Source organism: Procambarus clarkii, chromosome 16 (assembly GCF_040958095.1).
Source record: "Procambarus clarkii isolate CNS0578487 chromosome 16, FALCON_Pclarkii_2.0, whole genome shotgun sequence".
In the NCBI taxonomy this organism is placed as follows: domain Eukaryota; kingdom Metazoa; phylum Arthropoda; class Malacostraca; order Decapoda; family Cambaridae; genus Procambarus; species Procambarus clarkii.
In genome coordinates, this window is record NC_091165.1 from 27,725,586 (window position 1) to 27,748,292 (window position 22,707).

The window sequence follows — 22,707 nt, forward strand, 5'->3', positions numbered from 1 at the left end:
AATGGTTAGACGTCGAAAATTATGCTGCAACGTGTCAAAATTCGCTGGTGACAACTAAGAAGCAACACAGCTTTAGCATTCGAGTGTAAACCAATTTTGAAAATGTTGTAAATTGCACTATTAAGTGGCACGCTGATAAATGCAAAGTAATACAAATTAAGGAACAAAATAAGGAGCTATTGAGAGAACACATCGGAGCTTTTGAAACTAAAATAAAAAAAACAGGCTTAAAGTAAATTAGGCTGAAATAGTGCACCGAGGAAATTTGAAAACCGACCAACACCATTTTCTTTCGTTTGTAGATTATTGATTCACTCCGAGGTCAGCATTTTTCTCCGCCGTCAACACAACTATTCCCATTGACCTCTAGCAGTCTCCATCAGCTGACTCTACCACCATAAGTTAGGCGTCTCCACCACCATCATCCTCTACATCACATCCAGTACAACTTCCAGCGCCACCAATCACTCAAGTTCAAATATCCTTTTAATTTTCCCGTTGGCTACATATATGCGCTGGGTATAAAATGAATACATTTTTGTTGACCAAACCACACATTAGAAAGTGAAGGGACGACGACGTTTCGGTCCCGTCCTGGACCATTATCAAGTCGATTTTGACCTATTCCAAATCGACTTGAGAATGGTCCAGGACGGACCGAAACGTCGTCGTCCCTTCACTTTCTAGTGTGTGGTTTGGTCAACATATTTCAGCCACGTTATTGTGACTCCTCGCCTGCAACATTTTTGTCTTTAATACAATGGTAACGTATATATGCTAGGCATAAAACCCCATCATTTAAGGTGTACTGACTGGAATGAGTCCAGACTGAAGCCTACTGATGTCTGACCTCTCATTAGTAAACACTTGTTATATTACTGAAATGAAGTACACGGGCTGTAACTCTGCAACAGTAAGGTTGTTGTTGTTAAAGATTCGCTACTTGGAACAAACAGTTCCAAGCAGCACGGGCTATGGTGAGCCCGTAGGTACTGAACAGTAAGGAGTAAGTCACAATACACCGCACCAACACACTCCCAACACACCTATACTGAGCAGATGAGAAGTGTAGGTGTTTAAGGCCACTCAGATGCCTCTCATGTTTATGGTGGTGGGGCAGCGTGAATTTTTGTTGTTGTCTATCACGTATTTCAAAAATGCAGCACCATTGTTATTTTCATTGTTCGTTATTTGTTACATTAATTGTTTAATGTAACAAATAAAGCAACAAACTCACCACTGGTAGTGAGGAGTGAGTTGACTCCCACCACTGGTAGTAAGGAGTGAGTGGACTCCCACCACTGGTATTGAGGAGTGAGTGGCCTCCCACCACTGGTAGTGAGGAGTGAGTGGACTCCCACCACTGGTAGTGAGGAGTGAGTGGACTCCCACCACTGGTAGTGAGGAGTGAGTGGACTCCCACCACTGGTAGTGAGGAGTGAGTGGACTCCCACCACTGGTAGTGAGGAGTGAGTGGACTCCCACCACTGGTAGTGAGGAGTGAGTGGACTCCCACCACTGGTAGTGAGGAGTGAGTGGACTCCCACCACTGGTAGTGAGGAGTGAGTGGACTCCCACCACTGGTAGTGAGGAGTGAGTGGACTCCCACCACTGACAGTAAGTGGAGAGTAGACACCCCCACCACTGGCATGGTTACTAGCGAGTCTAGCTTGTGGTTATGATAAGAGAAGTTCGTTATCACAAAATATTTGACTATTTACAGACTTAAAAATGTTCAATATTACACGATAACGTAATATAGCGAACAAGTACGCAACGGAAGTCGCCAGTGCGTGTATGTGACGAGCTCAGAGATGTGGGTTCGATTCCATCGTACGGCCTCAGTATTTTCTTAGATTAATCACGCTGTTGTGGTTTTCACTGTGCAAGCAGTTATACCACGTTAAACATTTAGCTTGACTCTTGAGAGCCCTGTGGAACAATGGCTGCCCAGCCCGTCCTCTCTAGCGTTCCTATCGTCACACAACTGATGTAATAAATTGCCCGAACCTACCCTAACCCAGGACCCACGAACAGAAAACGGGATATCACGTCAATTTGGGAGCCGCTATGATATTTAGTACATCAGTTTTTTTTACCTTAATAGGATTTATACGTCAAAATGCCATGTACTGTTCGAGAGGACGCGTTGTTGAGGTGGGTTATGGCTGAATGGTTCAACCCATATATATGCTTGAAAGTCATAAATACACGTAATGCGTAAACTGGATGTTGAAAAATCAGAGCACGTTAGAATGTGTAGTAATTTATTAAAACTGACATATAAGAAGTAGCGTCATTGTGGCAAATATCTGGAACACCTGTAAATACATTATACAGGTTTGTGAGTGAAATTGTGTAAATGTAAATAGTACCTGCATTAGAAAGTGTATGCGCCGAAGTTCATTGTCCTCAAAATCTTGGAAAATTTGGACCAGGTCCTACTGACCAATCGTCAGTTCCATACTGACCCATTGTCTCCAAACTTGTTCCATTTTTAACACTTTAGGTATATCTGCATTTATGTAGCTACTCTAGACTATACGAATGGGGGGAGTACATAGTATATCAAGAACTAGTTACATGATTCTAAAAGTCCCCAACTCGCAGGATGATTAGTCGGTATGTGATCAGTAGCCTGCGCTGGCAAATTTTGGGTGCATTATGAGGATATTCCTCAAAGAATCTTACACATACATAGTTTCTAAATATAAATTTGTTCTAAGCCTCATATTAATCTGTGGTTAAGATGCGCCCTCCCCCCCCCCCGTCTGGAAAATCCTGTGCAAATAACGTTTAACTAATAGTAAATCAACGTTGATTAAACGTTACTCGAGCATGGTGCCCTATGGGCGACTCACATCAGTTTTATTTATATATTCATTATATTATATCCTCTTTATTTATTCCTATCGCACATTGGTACACTTTAAAACAAAGAAATACTAATAAAATCAGGCGAAGACGCAGCAGAGCGTCCAAGAAAGCGAAAGGTTCTAGGCCTGGGAAAATGAAAACAGGAAAACATAAAGTAACGGTGCACTGTGGCAGCAATGGAAGCCTAGCAACATTATGGTGGAGCACGGAAAGAAAACTTTGAGTGAAAATTGTTGTAAATTAAGGTTTGATATTTCTGTCACAATATACTTTTGTGCTAGTGTGTGTCTAGGCTATAAAGTATTTGCACCGACAAGATGGTGGTTAGTTAGTGGTTAAGACGCTCGCCTGGCATTTCGCTAGCGCTTTGTCCTGGGTTCGTATCCTGGCCGGGGAGGATTTACTGGGCGAAAATCCTTAACTGTAGCCTTTGTTTAACCCAACATTAAAATGGGTACCTGGTTGTTAAACGATTTGGCGGGTCGTATTCCGGGGACCGTACGATTAAGGACTTGAACGAAACGCTACGCGTACTGTACAAGAATGTACACACGCGTAGCGAATGATATATAATTCATATATATTCTATATATAGAATATATATGTATATAAATTATATAAATTTATAATCTGGGGATTTAAAAATGATTCTGGAAATATACAGTAATTGATATCCATTCTCTAGTACTGTGGTGACCACTGTTGGCCTCTTAAGTAGTACGGTAATAGTACCTAGAACATTCTGTAGAACGCTACTGGTCTGTTGTAGTAATGTAGTAAGATTGCTCGTAATTTATTTTACAAGAACTTGCTAGTGTAATGAGTAGTAATACCTCTCATATTTATGTTTGTTAAATTTGAAAGATTTCCTGGTCTATTACTTGAATTTTGCTATCGTTGTGGGAATTGCCATTTTCTAAGTTTACTGCTCAACTATTACGATGATTCATGGAGCGTTGCGATATTTGGCAATACGATAGACTAACGTACCGTTATAGCCAGATAGAATAACGTAGCGTTATAGCCCGATAGGTTAACGTAGCGTTATAGCCCGATAGGTTAACGTAGCGTTATAGCCCGATAGGTTAACGCAGCGTTATAGCCCGATAGGTTAACGTAGCGTTATAGCCAGATAGGTTAACGTAGCGTTATAGCCAGATAGGTTAACGTACCGTTATAGCCAGATAGGTTAACGTACCGTTATAACTATAATATATAACCTACGAATTTGGCCTGAAAATGGGCGTCGTGCAGCACTGCCAGCCGTCAAGTTCTGTTTACTACTCGAAATATAACTGCCTTAACAAACGTATTATTCTCGGAAAACACTATTAGAAAGCAGGTGGTTAACACTCATTGAAAAAAATTTTAACAGCTTTTCCTGCCTCAAATTTTGAGAAATTCTGAACACAGCCGTTTCCTATCCAAAAATATGACACAATTTGATTTTAATAAAAGCCACACACATAGTTTCCTCCGACGTACTAGATAATTTAACACATATCGCTGGAACTATTTGCACGATTGCATATACATAACACAGGCAAATGTCTTATGTATAAGAGATAATAGAAAATAGGTTATGGCGACTCAGTCCGTTCTCAAGAGTAAATCCATTAGAACGAGAAATGTACAGGAATAGGCTTCGTGTCACCGCTAACTTGAAATCCAATAGCAGGGAACGCCCACGTCTCCCATGATGCTGTGCATAGATGGCGTAAGGAACATACAAATGCCCATATCTCCATAGTTAGGCCTACTATCGACAGAAATAGCAAGAGAAGAACATCCAGCTTTCCCTAGGTAGGCTTGCTGTCGATATACATATAGCGTAAAACAACCCACATGAACACTCCAGTTCTCCATTGGGAGTGTCGATAGGTAGGTCAACACAAGAACGCCCATATATCTCCCTCGGTACTAGCTGTAGATAAAGCAGTACATAAAACGTTTTTTTACGCTTTCAGTGACACCGGAGTACCCCTGAATTTTACCAACTCTAAATATTATCAAATATCCTACAGCATCTACATTGTACCTTAAGACATCCTCATCATGCCGTAACAATGCACATGCCATAAATATCCACATACCATAAGAAATGCATTCATTAAACAAAACAAAATTAGACCCGATTATTTTTTATGTTGGTTAATGGTCTCAAGTTTTCTGGGAAAGGAAGAGCCCTCTAGCCAACGACTGGGCACTCCCCAGGATACGCCACACAATAGTTGCCTAACTCTGGGAAAAGTGGAGGAGGGGTCTGAACGTGTGTAATTATCTAAGAGTAGTTATGAGACAAGAGCTGCCTACACTCGTGGTTTCCAGTCTTCTCAGTATTCCTCGTCATAGGCTGCTTTGAAACTACTGATACTTTTGGCATTACAAATCTTCAATGGTTTTCAAACGAAGTTGGCATATGAGGACGGATTGAAAGCACGGGGCTTGACCACTTGAACCATCCGGGATCGAACGCCGACCTTGGTTATAAATAATAAATTTTGTTGTCGGGACAGGCAGCTTGTGTATGTATATCCGTTAGGATTATACAGTGGTCCTGTAGCAACTATATTATGTCAGTACCTCTTAGACCAAGCCTGTCTAACCGTCGGTTATCTAGTGTACTGACTTACGAATGTTTCCTCTATCATATCTACTATATATTTCTGTCTCTCACACATTCCCAGGATGCAGCCCGTAGCAGCTGTCTAACTTACAGGTACCTATTCATTGCTAGGTGAACGGGCATCAGGTGAAAATAAAACTGCCCATTTGTTTCTGCCTCGACCGTGAATCGAACCCGGGGCCTTGGTGCTACGACCCTAGAGAGCTGTCCACTTGGTGCGTGCGTGCTCACTTATTTGCTTGAGAGGGTTGTGGACAAAGTGCCTATGCCTTTAAAAGACAGGCAGGAGATCCTTAACCCAAGCGTGGGCTCTCACATCTACTTTTTAATCCATATATGGTCTGCCTTCATCACTGATTCACTACCCTGACCTCATGCTGTTTCTAATATTTCAGACTCATTCGAGTATTAATTAACGATCTGCATACTCGCCACACGTTTTGCCCCTCCCCCTTATCGCACTACATTTGTCCGTTCTCCAATCTTGTTAGTTGTTTCTAAAATACTTTTATCACTTCACATATTCTGCAATGATTTTGGCGACGTTCAGTGTCACACTACATAACCCCCACGTTGGCCCAGACGAGGAATCTTACCATGTGTGGCTACGGTCGCCACAACACTGTCTGGGGGACGGACCTCTGGCGCCCGTGGGAGACGTGCGTACGGGAGAGACTGGCGGCCGGTCTGTTTATCGCTCCAAGGTTCTGGGGAACCCCGCCCCGTACAGGACCCGTCTGTGTCGGGTTCAACCCGCGGCTCCACGTGTACGTTGACGTTTGAACATAATCCATACGACATGTTTCCTGGTGGTGACGTGGAAGATACAAATATTGCAACGGTTATTTTTTTTATTTTTTTGACATTACTTCGTTGAACTTACGCTGTGCAGTAAATTTACATTTCTTTCAGTTTTTTTATTAATGTTTTATTAATAAATTTATGTATTCAATTTCTTTTTTAATTATGCACCCCATACCCATCCCGTGGGCGGTGGTGTAAAGGATTACAGAGGCACATAATTGGTTCAGGAACTGAACCCTCTAGTTCGTTTAGCTAAGCAAATAACAATCTTTTGACGCTAGTTACAAAATTATTAATGTTATATATACATGTACACATACTCATGCATACATGTACATATACATACGTATACATATATACATACACATACATATTTAATCACCCACACAAATACATACACATATATACATATTTAATCACCCACACAAATACACACATCAATAATCTTTTGTGTCACAAGTGATTCAACAAGAGGTTCACAACAGTCACTATATAAGGCACTTTACATCTATGGTGAGTCACACAGTTACTAGTCTTGCTGCACACCCACACAACTGGGCGGCAGCTTTACAGTCATGTGCTCCACACCCACCCAACTGGGCGGCAGCTTTACAGTCATGTGCTCCACACCCACCCAACTGGGCGGCAGCTTTACAGTCATGTGCATGCATTACTTACAGTAAGCAAATTTTAGATACTTCGCTAAGATTTCGGGCAGCACATCATCATGAATGAAGTACTTACACATTTCTTGGACATTATTGATGGTGTTATCTCTATATTCCGCAATTTTTTCACATTCCATTATATAATGACGCAAAGTATGCGAATAGTTCTGCTGACAGAGTTTACATTTAGTCAAATCTACATCAGCAGATGTTACAAATTCCCAGAGGTACTTGTACTCGAGCCTAAGCCTAGCAGTGGTAACATCTAGAAGTCTGCTAACCTTATTGGATGACCCATAGACGTGCGGTAGTTCCTGCATAATAGAATGATGATAGATGGAGTAACTGGTGTGAATTTAACTTTGCCTCAAGTCTCCGAAATTTAGTTGATGTTCCCGGAATATTACTGCCCTCAGGCTGCTCAAAGGCAGTCGAAGTTGGTAATCAATTCCCTCTTTTCGAGCAAAAGTCTTGGCCAACTCATCAATTCTTTCAAGCATTCGATCAATAAATTTATGTAGGGTCGATATATTGTCAGCAATATGACCATTTCTAAAAATATATAGTTTAATAGTATGTCATTTATATATATATATATATATATTTATATATATATATATATATATATATATATATATATATATATATATATATATATATATATATATATATATATATATATATCATTTTTAATATAAGGGGTTAGTGAGAACAAAAGCAATTAGCAATAAACGGCGTAAAACTAATGAGAACAGCGTTAGTCATGCCGTAAATGTTTGTAAAGTGTAACAATAGTGCAAGAGTGTACGATCGCTCCAACCGTCAGTGGGATGTGGCCGTTGCTGCCGGGCAATACGTACGATTTCTGCCAGTACTCGTTCACCTCTCAACTGCTATTGTATATCGGTAAGCAACCGATGGAATCTCTATTTGCCAGATAGAGATAAATTATCTTATAAGAGAATTATAAAAATACTACAAGAGCTTTAAACCTTTAGTGTCGATAATAAACTTGCAATTGTATGGAATAGTGTGTGCCATATGGTGCAACATATCGTACGTTTCCCGGTACGGGTACTATATAGGACTTAATTCCTGTACCTGGGATTTTACGTCCTATTCCCCCCTCGAAATATTATTTTGTTTTGTTTTCTCTGTAGTTAGTTTAATTAGCTATAGATTTAGTGCACAGAGCATTGTCAAATAGTTCATTGGCAATTGACAGGTGTAAATTTTACATTGTCATCACTTTCATTGGCAATTAATTCTCATTTGTCAACTATATAATTGTCATTTATAAGTGTTAATTATTCCATTGTAATTGATTATTCATTGCCAATTAATTGCTATAAAGTTATACATGTACGATTTGGAATGGTACATTTATTCTATTGTTATTATTGATACTTTGCTCTTAAGTTACACATGTAATATGCTAGTCCATTTAATTTATAGTAGTGACTGTACAGGTATTCACTAATTTAAAATTTCAATGATAAAAGTTATATTCCAACTCTAAGTTTGAGTTTAGCTTGACCCAGAAAAGGTCGAGCCCGCCCTCGCTCAACCTTGACGGTGAGTGGACGGTGTATGCATGTTGACCGCTGGAATACTCGACTCGAATCGAACTAACTGGGTCTCGACACCACCGTCGAGTATTCCTCTTCAACGGTCCAGTTTGATGCAACCCAAAGCGCCCTCATCGCCTGGGGTTGCTGGAGTCTCGATGTATTTTTCCGGTTAGATCTTCGGGCGGGTACACGGTGTCCGTTACCGGCTTGGCCGGGAACTGGAGGACCTTGGTGGGCGTCTGGCTCTTGCTCAGCAAGACATTTTTGACACGATTCTGCTCTTCGACCGCATCTTTGTTCGACTACAGGACGCCTTTTTTGTCTGGGGGTCACTGGATGTCGATAGTCTTCCTGTTGGTCGTCTCGTGAGGTGGCGTCTGTCGCTCCCCTCGAAGGGGGACTCTATAAGGGCTCACAAAACATGTGATTATCTGTCGACATGTGACGTGTTCATTAGCCGCGAGACTTTACATTGTACACGACACGGGAACACCTGGCCACAGCACTTGTGCCGACGCGGCCCTTACAGCAACACAAGCCCACAGACACGCACGCACACACATACTTGTAATTCTTTGGCGCGGGTTCGATTCCCGCACCAGGCAGAAACAAATGGGCAAAGTTTCTTTCACCCTGAATGCCCCTGTTACCTCGCAGTAAACAGGTATCTGGGAGTTAGTCAGCTGTCACGGGAAATGCAGTGCACTTTAGATAGTATATTATTATCATAGCCTTCTGAAACAGGATTAATTTGCTATTCGAGCACTTAGCCTTTGTAAAGATATCTAAATGTATGATGTGTTGTGTGGTATGTTTCAAACAGGTGAGGTTCGCGGCCCGTCTCTCCCCGGAGGGAAGTGTGGCTGGCAGTGTGTCGCTCTGGAAGCGATCGTGTATGTTCCAGGTGAGGCTTTACGTCCCGACTAGCCTAGCTGGCACTCTCTACTCCACCCGCCTCGTCTGGCCGAATTCTAAATACATCTCAACTGCGGTTTGATGCATGTGGGACGGGGAGAATGAGGGGTAGATCTACATATATTCCAACGGCACTTAGCCGCCTCATCCACCAACACGTTTGTCTACATGTAAATTATTCTGGATTCAATATTCCTGTAGTTTTTTATGGTCTAGTAAAGTAATTTTGTTTGCTAGTATTCGCGAAGTGCAGCGTGTTAGTTATGACAGCTGTGGGTGTTAGTGATGGGATGACTGTCACCTCACTGTGGTGAGTCCCACCAAGTGTGGATGTTAGTGATACTCTACTGTAACCTTCCTTGGTTAATAATCTTCTGTATATATCATTTATTTCTACCTTTCATAAGTTCATACACTGCAGTCTAACCAGCAAAGATTCATGACGAAGATCAACTTTGCCATTTGTCTTTGCTTGCTTTCAAAGAGGATTTTTGGTACATTATGTAATTATTCCCCTGTTTTATGTTCACGGGGGTAACAGCACAAGGCATTTGAGCTACACGGCGCCTGACTTGTGTTTAACACGCCCAGATGAGCATCCTTCCTCCCTCTTATCAGCCTTATCATCTGCCCCAGCTCTCAGCACCGACCCTCCAGTGATTACGTACTCCCCAAGTACAGGGAAAATGCTGTCTGCTATCTCCCTCCTGCCGCTGCCTTATCACGGGTCGTACCAACGGTGCCGGGCCTCGGTAAGCAGTCAGTGCTGCTTTGTCTTGGGCAGTGAAGTACGCAGCAGCGCCTCACTCAACAGATACATCCTCAAATGTTTTCAAACCGGTTGACAGGACTCATAGATATCCAATACACTTGAATTTATTAGATACAGTAATGGGGGCTGGAACATTAGTTGCTCGCAACTCCCAGATGGCTTCACTTGCCTCCTCACTCCTTGGTTATTAATATTGCTTTATTATTTTAAGTATGAATAATGTATTTAAATATTTTATCAATTAAACAAGTGACAAACGCGTGACCAGTTTATCAATGAACGTTTTGAATTCGTATAAACGTAAACACGTACACTTCTACATCATGACGTTCACTTTCAATATCTATACCTTGTTTCCTGGTCAAATTCACAGGTTACGTTTTCCTGCATGATAAACGAATTAGTGCCATCGTATATCCGGCCTTGGAACACGACAGCCAGCCACCCCATCAGTGACGTCACTCCTGTAACGGCCGCTCGCCACGCCATCAGTGATGTCACTCCTGTAACAGCCGCTCACCACGTGTATACACATGTATACAGTAGTAAGAGTATGTTCGTATTTACTTCACGCTATCAATGCGAGCCTAGAGAATGGGGAAAAATTGGCAGGTTACATACCGAAGAAAAATATATAGGGAGATCAATGTTATTCACATAATAAGTTCAGGAAGCGTAGGCAAAAATGTGTTAAACACTGCGTGACGTCACTCATGACGTGGCTGAGGCGCGGTCTGCCAGTGTGGACTAAAACCTGTACCGGCATGAACACTGTGACGTCATAGTGCCACCCCACACTATTTATAAAACACAAAATTGTATCTTATTTTCGTTAGGGGTTTGTCAGGTTAGGTTAGAATATGTTAGGATAGGTTAGGTTACGATATAATAGATTAGCGTTGTTTAAAAAGAATAGTGATGACGTAGTAGGCTACGTAATTTCTCAGGTCTTAGACCCTACTAAGCCAGCTTGCATGTTATATTTGATATACACTTATAAATTATGTAACTAGCTTAAAAAGACTGTAACATAGATAAATACATTTAGGGTTTCTGCTCATGAACCCATTATGTGCTTCTGCAATCTTTTTCACTACCACCCAGAGGATGGGTATGGGGTCCACTAACACCGACATAATGGGTAAAAAAAAACACTCAAAGGGCAGAACGAACTAGTAAGAAGAACTATGACATTATATATATATATATATATATATATATATATATATATATATATATATATATATATATATATATATATATATATATATATATATATATATATATATATTACAAAAAATATACAAAGTATAAAAATACATTGTAAGAAAGTATTTAATCAATTTCTTTTATGTTTTACATTTTTTCTATAAACAGGCTGTAAATTATTCAATATTTTTAATTAAATTAAATATATATATATATATATATATATATATATATATATATATATATATATATATATATATATATATATATAAATATATATATATATATATATATATATATATATATATATATATATATATATATATATATATATATATATATATATATATATATATATCCCCGTAGAAGACCTTAAGCGGAAAGTAAACAAAACAATTACAGCAATCAACGCAAAGAAAGGTAGTGTGCATTTCAATAAACTTCAAGGCGACTATGGCTTAGGATATGCCTACGGCAATGTTAAGACGCATAAACCAGGTAACCCACTACGCCCTATAATCAGCCAAATACCAACCCCAACTTATCACCTGGCAAAGAAACTCAATGAACTCCTAACTCCATACACTCCAAGTAAGTTTAGTCTACAATCATCAGCAGATTTCCTAGAATTGATCAAATCTACCCAGCCCGATGGAATCATCGCTTCCCTGGACGTTGAATCCCTTTTTACCAACGTCCCAGTCGACACAACCATAGGAATGATACTGGACAGAGTATACAGAGACGAGAGCACCCCCAAATTAGACATACCTGAGCCACACTTGAAAAGTCTTCTCGAAGCATGTACAAAGGAAGCCCCTTTCATCAGTCCACAAGGAGACATGTATTTACAAATAGACGGAGTAGCAATGGGCTCCCCCTTAGGAGTTTTATTTGCTAATTTTTATATGGGAACCATCGAAGATAGGGTCTTCAGTAGCAGACAAAAACCAACTGTATACTGCCGTTATGTAGATGACATATTCGTATTAGTAAAAGACTCAGATGAACTAATTGACCTAAAAAGACACCTAGAGAGAGAGTCAGTACTCCGATTTACACATGAAAATAGTGAAAATAACAGTCTGCCATTCTTGGATGTACTAATAACAAAAACAGGAACCTCTTTAAGCACCAACGTATATACCAAGCCCACCAACATAGGATTATGCCTGAACGGTAGAAGTGAGTGCCCCCAAAGATACAAAGCCAGTGTTCTCAATGCTTATATTCGTCGAGCGCTTACCCACTGCTCTGAATGGAGCAACGTGAGTAGAGAGTTTGAAATTATTATTATTAACATCTTTATTGACAAAATTAATTACAATTTTGCCTAATCTGAGGATTTTGATAGTCTTATTAAATTGAGGTTAATGCTAGTATTCACTGTCACGCAGGACAGAGGGTCATACATAAGACAATAGGCCTAAACTGTAGGCTGAAGCACAGCGCCAAAACTTTGAAAAATAATGGTCCCCCCAGCTCTATTCAAATTAAATTGAGATCCATTCTAAACAATTCTGACTGTTCCCTCAATCCGCCGCAAAAAGCTCCCTACAGTGTGTGGCTCAGTTGTTGTGTCTATAATCTTCAGAAACTGAATGTATCTCTTAACCCTGATAAAACTGTTCACTATATTCCCCCTTGGAAAGATGTGGAGGTCTCTCTGCATTATACTCCCATCAGTGTAAAACAAATGTATAACACTGACATTTTGAGATGTATAACATTAGAAGCTATTGACAGTCATCTTCAAATTCTCAAACCGACTGAATCCTATGCCTTTACTGATGGCTCTGTGCAGTTAGGCACTGGTAGAACAGGTTGTGCATGTGCAGTGTATAAAGGGAATGAAATGATCATGACTAGTACACAGAGATTGAACAACTGGGCAAGCACGACACAGACCGAGCTATTGGGTATTTATCTAGCCACTGAATACCTTAAGCTCAATGGTGGTGGAGTTATTTTCTGTGACTCTAAAAGTGCTCTGCAGTCCTTAAATAACCCATCACAATGTATGAGTTTGAAAGAGTAACTCAGGTATTGGTGAACAACGGATATAGCAACGCGGAAATAAACGCTGCTATAAGAAGACACTTGGACCGTTGGTATAATTCAGAACCTAGAACAGAAACCACAACACCCCCAATAAAATTATATTACAAATCAACCATGCACAGTGAACATATAAAAGAGGAAAGAATAATGAAAGAAATAATCCGTAAAGGAGTAAAAAGCACTACTCCTAACCAAAACATAAACCTGATAATATTCTACAAAACCAAGAAGACTTCCAAACTCCTTATCAAAAACAGCCCGAAGCCGACGGAGAACCCTCTACAGCAGTCAAGCGTTGTATACATGTACACTTGCCCCCACGAAGGATGTAACCTTCAATGTAAGTACATAGGTATGACGTCGACCAAGCTGACGAGGCGTTTGACATGCCATCTTCAATCTGGTGCCCCTAGGAATCACATGAGACAAGCCCATGACATTACTCTAACAAGAGAAATGTTGAACAAGAATACTTGCATAATAGACAAAACCCAAGATTCAAGAAGATTACAAATTCTTGAGGCAATTCACATAAGAATAGAGCGACCTACCATGAACACTCAAATCACGGAACTATTTACTCTACCCACCATGAGAGTAAGGACAAGACAAGAACATATCGATGCCAACACAGAAGACAATGTCCAACATAACAGGCCAATTACACTGGATTAATCTTTGTGTTTAGATAGGAGATGCCTCGTATGGGCCAATAAGCCTTCTGCAGCCCCTATGTTTATCCCTTATGTATCCCCCCATGTTTTCACCTTCATTGTATTATCACCTGACCTAATGCGGGTATAAAATCAACTAGTATTGTAAGATCTGTTCACTTGAGAATGAACCATGGAGGTTCGAAACGTCGTGCAAATTATACAAATAAGTGTAATACACTCTATAGTAATTCACTTCTTTTCTTCACCTTAAAAGTACGAAAATGAGTTTTGGAGAACTCCTATTTCAATTAAGCCCTGATGCTAAGAAAATAGTTAGAGGGATAGAAGCCCTAAACCAGAAAATAATAAATACAGAATATGCGGTCATATTCAATGAAACATGTTTGAAAGAAAACCTGCTGCCAGTATACACCAATATATATATATATATATATATATATATATATAATATGAATAACACGCCCAGATGAATGAAAATATGAATATTTTCATTCGCATATAGTCCTGGGGACCATTCAGGCTTGTTCTCATATATATATATATATATACGCTATCCTTTTTTGCATTTTCCAAGACATTTTCACATTTTCAAAATACTGCTAATGAAGAAATAGCATCAGGAATAAAAAAAAGTGGACCTGTGACAAGACGCCATCTTCCAGTCCCCCGTGAACCTCTTTACTTATACTTACATGTAATCTCTAAGTTTGATAAGAAAAATCTCGAAATCTCAAAGTCGAAGCCACAAGAGTTGTTGACCCTCAGGTAAATTACTAACTATATTAGCAGATTACAATTTCAATTAGCAGATTACAATGCAGATTACAGATCCTGCCCGAAACGCTGCGCGTACTAGTGGCTTTACAAGATTGTAAATACTATGCTATGTATTCTCTCAACCCCAGTGTACCTTCTTGTATATAAATAAATAAATAAAATAAATAACAATGATGTTTAGGAGGAAGTTTGCTAAGGTTACCATCTAAAGCTTCAAAGAAAACGAATTCTGAGGTGATATTGTTTTAAGGATATACTCTTATAATATTATTATACTTATATAATTATGATAATAGTACCATCTTATTGGTAAAACATACAGAGGATCAGATTACTGTGGTTACTTCACTAGGTACAGTACTTGTATTTTTTATAGAGGCACTAACTGCGTGAAGCGTTTCGTACATGCCTTAAGATTATGAATTAATTAATACAAATTTAGGGTCTTAAATTCTGAGGTCGCATCCATTTACTGGCAAGAAGTAATGACACTGAACTTGAATGATCTACCGACTGAAGTGCACATAATTAACTGTGTAATGAATATATTAATTGATAATCTGAAAGTCATATATAGATCTCTCATACACAACTGTGTTTTTTGTATTACATATTTATGACATATTGGCTATTTTTATGTTTCTGTGACACAAATACAATAAAATTATTAATTATAGTAACAGAGTCCAATTTCATGTGGACTCCATCTCATGTTGGCTTCCGAATGCATGATAGAGCTGATGAGTTAGCTAAAGAATCTGCTTTTAAGGAGAAATTGAGGATAACTTTGGATTACTAATAAAAAGTCTGAGAGCAGCAGTACACTAAGAACTTCAACAAAATCTTGTAGATCTGAGGCAAAGTGAAATCGACACCAGTAATTCCATCTGTCATCATACTATCATGCAAGAGGAGCCACACATCAATGGATCATCCAATAAAATCAGCAGACTTCTAGATGTTACTACTGCTCGGCTTAGACTCGGTTACAAGTATCTCTGGGAATTCTCATTATCTGCCGATGTAGACCTGACCAAATGTAAACTGTGTCAACAAAATTATTCGCACCCCCTCCGTCACTATGTGATGGAGTGCGAAAAGATACCTGAATTTAGAGACAATTCAATAACAAATGTTCCAGATACGTGTAAATATTTAATTCAAAATGATCTGCTACCAGAAATTTTAGCCAAATATCCCCAGTTTGCTAACTGTAGGAAGTAACTAAGTGATTGTAACCTATCCACCGCTGCCCACTGGATGGGGGGCGGTGTGCGGGACAAACATATCAATTGTGACACTAGCTCTCCACATGTCAGTTGCTTAATTTAGAAACTGTACTTTGGTTGATCTCAAACCCATTGATGATGTGACGACTTATACTGAATTTTGTAACTAGCTCATCAAGATTGTAACTTGCTTAGATAAATGAATTGTGGGGTACAGTCCCTGAGCCCATTATGTGCCTCTGTAACCCTTTCCACTTTCTAGAGAGAGAGAGAGAGAGAGAGAGAGAGAGAGAGAGAGAGAGAGAGAGAGAGAGAGAGAGAGAGAGAGAGAGAGACAGAGACAGAGACAGAGAGAGAGAGAGAGAGAGAGAGAGAGAGAGAGAGAGAGAGAGAGAGAGAGAGAGAGAGAGAGAGAGAGAGAGAAAAAAAAAAAATATTAGCTGCTACGGTCACGTATGACTACCAAAATACGCTACCAATACCACCCTGAATCACCGGACAGGGGGACCGGTGAAGCCTTATGGATATTAATATTGTACCAGGCCTGGTGTAAGTAACACATAAATGGTAAAAGGATCCTGACCTGACACTCAAATAACCCTGAAACCACTGGAGTGTACTATATAGAATAATGGGAGCAATGATGGACACTTTAGTATTAACACACATTAAAAGGAAACCGGACAATTAAGGTCATTAGGTCACGCGGAGGCAAAGAGAACGGTAAGTTCAGTATCACAACGGCAGGTACCTTTAATACACAACGGGGAATGACTTTGAAAATATTACTTTATTTATCAATTTAAAAGAAGAGAATTCCTCTCTATGTTCTCTAACCGAGGCAAAGATAATTGAATGATAAGGTGCTGGATAATTTTGCAAGTAATTTACCTACTTAAATTTTCTTAGATTAAGGACCTGCCCGAAACGCTGCGCGTACTAGTGGCTTTACAAGACTGTAATTACCATTTTATGTATCCTCACAATCCCAATGTACCTTCTTGTATATAAATAAATAAATAAATAAATATATAAATAAATAAATAAATAAATAAATAAATTCAACAGAGACGTCTTACTCTACAATGAGTTCCACGTAACTTTCAGGTTCTTCATGTCCATTCTCCAGAAGTTTTGACCACACACCAACCCCCACAGTGTCTAGACACTGTGTCTTCTCTTATTGAACGCCATCTTATATCCAGCCGATCGAGGTGCATGAGGTCTTCGACCTTCTTTTGGCGTGGGAGAGTTAATACTCGTGAATTAGCGTAACAGCATCGCATCTGACGACCTTGTGGTCACCTCACCGTTGACCTCAGTTGACCTGGACCTTGGTTAGCGCCTGACACAAGTGTGAGTTTTCCATTGTATTCCGCCGGCTGGCTGGCGACGCGCCAAATCGTCCCACTGTCACGCTGTTATATCGGTCTGCTGTGTACACACTGGTCTGCTGTGTTCTGCTCTCTTGTTACACACTGGTCTGCTGTGTACTGCTGTCTTGTTACACACTGGTCTGCTGTGTTCTGCTCTCTTGTTACACACTGGTCTGCTGTGTACTGCTGTCTTGTTACACACTGTCATAATATAAAACGGTTGGAAATCTGTGGTCCTGATGTACTATGAACTATTCAACACCACGCAACAGGTACAACAAGGCTGGTTGTGATTAAACAACCGCTCACAGGATGAATAATGAGTGCACATTAAACTACCGCTCACAGGATGAATATTGAGTCCACATTAAACAACCGCTCACAGGATGAATATTGAGTACACATTAAACTACCGCTCACAGGATGAGTATGGGGTGCACAATAAACTAGCCGTCGCTGGCAGCAATAAACAAAAGTTCCCACCAGCCGCAAGTGACTGGATAGAATACAAAATAACAAGCCCAGATCAACGTTTTCTTTAGGTTAACCTATCGTGTATCGATAGGTTAGGTGGGTGGCTTGGATTCGTGCATAGTATTTTGCATGGTGCGGCAAATGAAGAGAATGGGCTGATAGAGAACGGGTTTGAGTTGCCTTATGTCAAACCGTAATGTGAATCATATTTGAAATTGACCAGATTGAGGCAATGATATATATATCAAAAGTAAGTTTTTCTTGGTAATCTTTAATATAGAAGTAATAATATTGTAGTTTTTTTATAAATAACATAAAGGTCTAATGTAATTTATGTTTGCTTGCAAGATGCTTGCATTCAAAGAATGCAAGAGAGAGAGAGAGAGAGAGAGAAGGAACAGATAAAGAGAATTTGGATGCAGACTTATTTAGTATGTATGTATGTATTCAAGAACTTCGTTTGGTGACACAGGAGAACGCGTGGGTTGAATTCAGTCTGTGGGCGGGCAGCAGCTCTTTAATTTGAGCGTCTCCCGCCCCCATCTCAGCACTAGTCCAGCCACAATACATATAAACAGCTTAATATATATATATATATATATATATATATATATATATATATATATATATATATATATATATATATATATATATATATATATATATATATACTACTATCCATGAAAAGTTAGGCTAGGTTGTCTTCTTTCTTGTGGCCTGTAAAAATTATGCAAAACGTGGATCTTTTTCCGTGAAACAGCCAATATTTTATACTTACGCCCATGATGCTATCATTTTTCGATGATATGAAAACAAGAGAGATCATTTTGCGTAATAACATTGTAGCGTGTACACTGTAGACTGTATAGTGCTGAGGAAGTTTGCGTAAACTCATAGTATTCACCAGCCATTTTTTGATAGCCAACCCACGTGAAAGAATGCTGAGTACTGAAATGGGACTACAGTATGTAGGTATACTACATATTATATAAAATTTAAAAGGCGTATAATGGTGTAGAGACCGATGTAAGGTTGGCTCGTGCGTCTGGCAGGAGCAGCAGCCGACGGGCTGCCAGTCCTACCGTAGCCTCAGTGACGGGAGGTCGCGCCCCGCTTCTCCTCCTTGTATCTTCGTAAGTTTCAGGGCCATCACGCGTGTTTCGGGGCCTGTAGGCCACAGGTGTACCTCGGCGGCGTTTCGACGTGGATGCTAATGGCCTTCAGGCGGGGGCAGAGATGCAACAAACGTGAACCAGGGCGGGAAACGTTGAGAAAGAGAGAGAGAGAGGGAATGGTGATGCGAGGTGCGGCTGCGAGTCTTGACAAACGTTACTGAGTCACCCAGGAACGTCAGGAGCTGTTCCTGAGGCTCCTGAGAGCTCTTCCTCTCAAGGTAAGACCCTACTCACCACTTCTTGAAACCTCCAACACACACACAAGTAGCAGAGGTAAAGGTCTTGGCGTTTAAACCAGCAGCTAACATAAGGGTGTTGCACTAGTACTCCCGAGCTCTGACTCCCGGATGGCTCCATCAATAACAAATATATACAACTCGGTGAAAACATTTTGGCTGACGCTCTGGGAATATTTAATACAATTAGGGAAAGTTTTTTTGTTGGCTGTGTGTGGTTGTGGTGGGTGGACCTGGTGACCTGCAGGTGTTGTGTGTGGTTGTGGTGGTGGTGGTGGGTGGACCTGGTGACCTGCAGGTGTTGTGTGTGGTTGTGGTGGTGGTGGTGGGTGGACCTGGTGACCTGCAGGTGTTGTGTGTGGTTGTGGTGGTGGTGGTGGGTGGACCTGGTGACCTGCAGGTGTTGTGTGTGGTTGTGGTGGTGGTGGTGGGTGGACCTGGTGACCTGCAGGTGTTGCGTGTGGTGGTGGCGGGTGGTGGTGGGTGGACCTGGTGACCTGCAGGTGTTGCGTGGTTGTGGTGGTGGTGGGTGGACCTGGTGACCTGCAGGTGTTGTGTGTGGTTGTGGTGGACCTAGTGACCTACAGGTGACTCCTGCCATGTATCAGCCAGCCGGTACACGTGACTTACACAACAATATTTTCATCGATTCAGAAGGATATTGGATAAAATATTGCACAGTCACCCTCCTTATATTAGCACAAAAGTCTTGTAATATTACATGTTGAGTATTTATATAGTAACCTCTCCATTACTAGACCCAATACTCCACCTGTGTGGTGCACGAAGTCGTGATGATAAGTCGGGCACTCAGCTTTAAGTGTAATTATAATTGTCATACTATTAGTAAAGGATTACGAAGTTCATAAAGCAATGGCACTGATAATTTATCCATGGATTAGAGTAATTTACTGGCACTGGGCTATGAACAACTAGTCCTGGTGACTAGAACAGGCTGTACGGATACTTCATATACTGTAGATATATAGGTAACTGGGAGGGAAATTATAGCAGCTTGTTGATTTGGTTTTATCCCATTATTAGTATGTAGTTACCTCAAACTTATTTATTACCAATCAAGTTTTCAATTAAGTGTATTAAATATTAGCGTTAAGTAGCTGTCGACAGTAATTGCTGCAAAATTTCCATGGTCTTGTATTCTTGTGTATGTAAAATTATTTTACAAAAGAGGAATTGTAGATATGACGAGACGATATAAGTGAAAAAAAATATATTTAGTTTGATTTCACAATGTCCCCCTCTTCCCTAGCCAAATTCGAGGCTGTCTACACGGTCACCCAACCAGTTACTAGCCAGGCCCAACGGTATTCAACCAGTTGACCAAGTCTCGCCCATTGCATGTGTACCTGCAACTGGTCGACGCGAGTGAGGACTCTGTTATGCGCGTGTACCTGAATTATGCCACCACTTGTGCGTGTTATAATAACAAATCCAATTAGCCCAAGTGTAAACACGCACACGCCCACCTGCCATCACACTCACAATTTGTCCTGGGAACAGATATGAAGAGGACTGATCAGCAAGTTGCCAAGCGTGAAATGCATAATTAAAAGTGATTTACGCAAGAGCCAACACAAATCTTGGCATGAGAGACTAGACGCGCTGCAGGCATAATTAAGAGTAGGGCATTATTGACCCCGTGACCACAAATTACAGCTGGTTGATATATTATATTTACATTTGAACATCACGCATCAGGTGCGGTGGTATGTTGCAGTTCAGATGAACATTCCTGCGTGTCGTTCAACAGGTTATACATTACTACGCTGGAAGCAATAGTATGGTACTTTTAACGTGGGAGAAGGAGTGAGAAACATAAAGGGGAGAAAAGGAAGAGAGGACGAGGAAAGAGAGAAGACGAGGAGGAACAGGGGCGGGGAGTGGATGGAGATGGGGGGGGGGAGAGAAAGGTGAGAAAGATGAGAAGAGGTGAATGAAGAGGGGAAAGGAGAGGAAGATAGGGGAAGAGAGAGGACAGGTGAGAGGAAAGAGGAGAGGGCGAGAGAAAAGAAGAGAGAAATAGGGGAAGATTGGAGAAAGGGAAGAGGAGGATTTGATTCCATACATATTAATGCGTGCGTGCGTGCTCGTCAGCTGTGTTTGCTTGGGTGTAGCGTGTTGCAGGGAGCTGAGCGTGTCAAGTAGACGAGCAGAACACATGATGGGGGGGGGGGGAGGGGGTCATTATCCACACGAGCCGTCACCTGTGTACCATCCACTCCCTCCTGGAATTCGCAGATGTAAACCCAGTTACCCGCACAACTCCTGGCCCTTTCCAATGTCTTCTGTTTCCTCTAATCCACCGCCACACTCCCATCACTGCTCTCATTCCATCCTCTCACCTTTCACCCTCTCATCTCCTCTCCTCCTTTCTTTGTTAATTCACCCAACTTCACCTCGGTGTGTGGCTCCCATATGGACCGTTTTACTCGTGCTCTCGCTCAGTCTATTCATCCCCTTACTCTCTCTCTCTCTCTCTCTCTCTCTCTCTCTCTCTCTCTCTCTCTCTCTCTCTCTCTCTCTCTCTCTCTCTCTCTCTCTCTCTCTCTCTCTCTATCTCTATCTCTCTCTCTCTCTCTCTCTCTCTTCTCCATTTGTTATTGATCCACTATTACGATTGCTTCGTATTTGAACACCCTTACGTTCATCTCAGTCTTCCTCCACACCTACCAAAGGATACCTTATCAACCAGGCAGTGATTCATACGTCAGACTGCGAACAGCCGCGCCAAATAGCCTGGTTGATCAGTCCTGCAACCAGGAGGCCTGGTCGGGGACCGGGCCGCGGGAACTTTGAGCCCCAAAATCATCGCAAGGTAATCCTCGTCAGATTTGCATTCAGTTATCTCCCCGCTGCTGACTTTTGTTCAATCTTCTCTTTCCATCAGTCCTCCAATTAATGCCTAATTATAATAGTTCCTTCCCTTCTACATTTTTCATTATTACTTTAGGTTACCCCTCTCTTGGTCTCTTCTAAGACTTATCTTCCTTCCCCTCGAATTACATATCTCTTCCAACCGTTGTTGTTGTTTTAGATTCAGCTGCTGGGAACAAAAAAGTTCCAAGTAGCACGGGCTATGGCGAGCCCGTTGTAGACTTACCTGGCACAGGAGCGGGGGCTGTAACTTCCCTGGCACAGGAGCGGGGGCTGTAACTTCCCTGGCACAGGAGCGGGGCTGTAACTTCCCTGGCACAGGAGCAGGGTGTCTAATTATCCCTCATATGTACCTGTATATATTC

General features: G+C 40.9%; 2 protein-coding genes across 4 annotated transcripts in view; one reads left to right on the forward strand and one right to left on the reverse strand.

Annotated features, from left to right (window-relative positions):
• The window catches only part of LOC138365191 (uncharacterized), a 28,221-nt gene extending 21,955 nt beyond the window's left edge, over nt 1–6,266 (reverse strand). Inside the window, exon 1 of one of the 3 annotated variants that reach the window (XM_069325390.1) lies at nt 6,100–6,266. The gene's annotated coding sequence lies outside the window, so the exon portion shown is untranslated. Of the gene's footprint in view, nt 1–5,600; nt 5,621–6,099 lie in introns of those variants that run through there. The other 2 variants (XM_069325383.1, XM_069325386.1) reach the window with 2 other exon arrangements.
• A 12,844-nt stretch (nt 6,267–19,110) lies between these two features.
• LOC123760008 (serine/threonine-protein phosphatase 4 regulatory subunit 4) overlaps nt 19,111–22,707 on the forward strand; it is an 84,254-nt gene continuing 80,657 nt past the window's right edge. The window contains exon 1 of the mRNA XM_069325394.1: nt 19,111–19,169. The gene's annotated coding sequence lies outside the window, so the exon portion shown is untranslated. The remainder of the gene's footprint in view (nt 19,170–22,707) is intronic.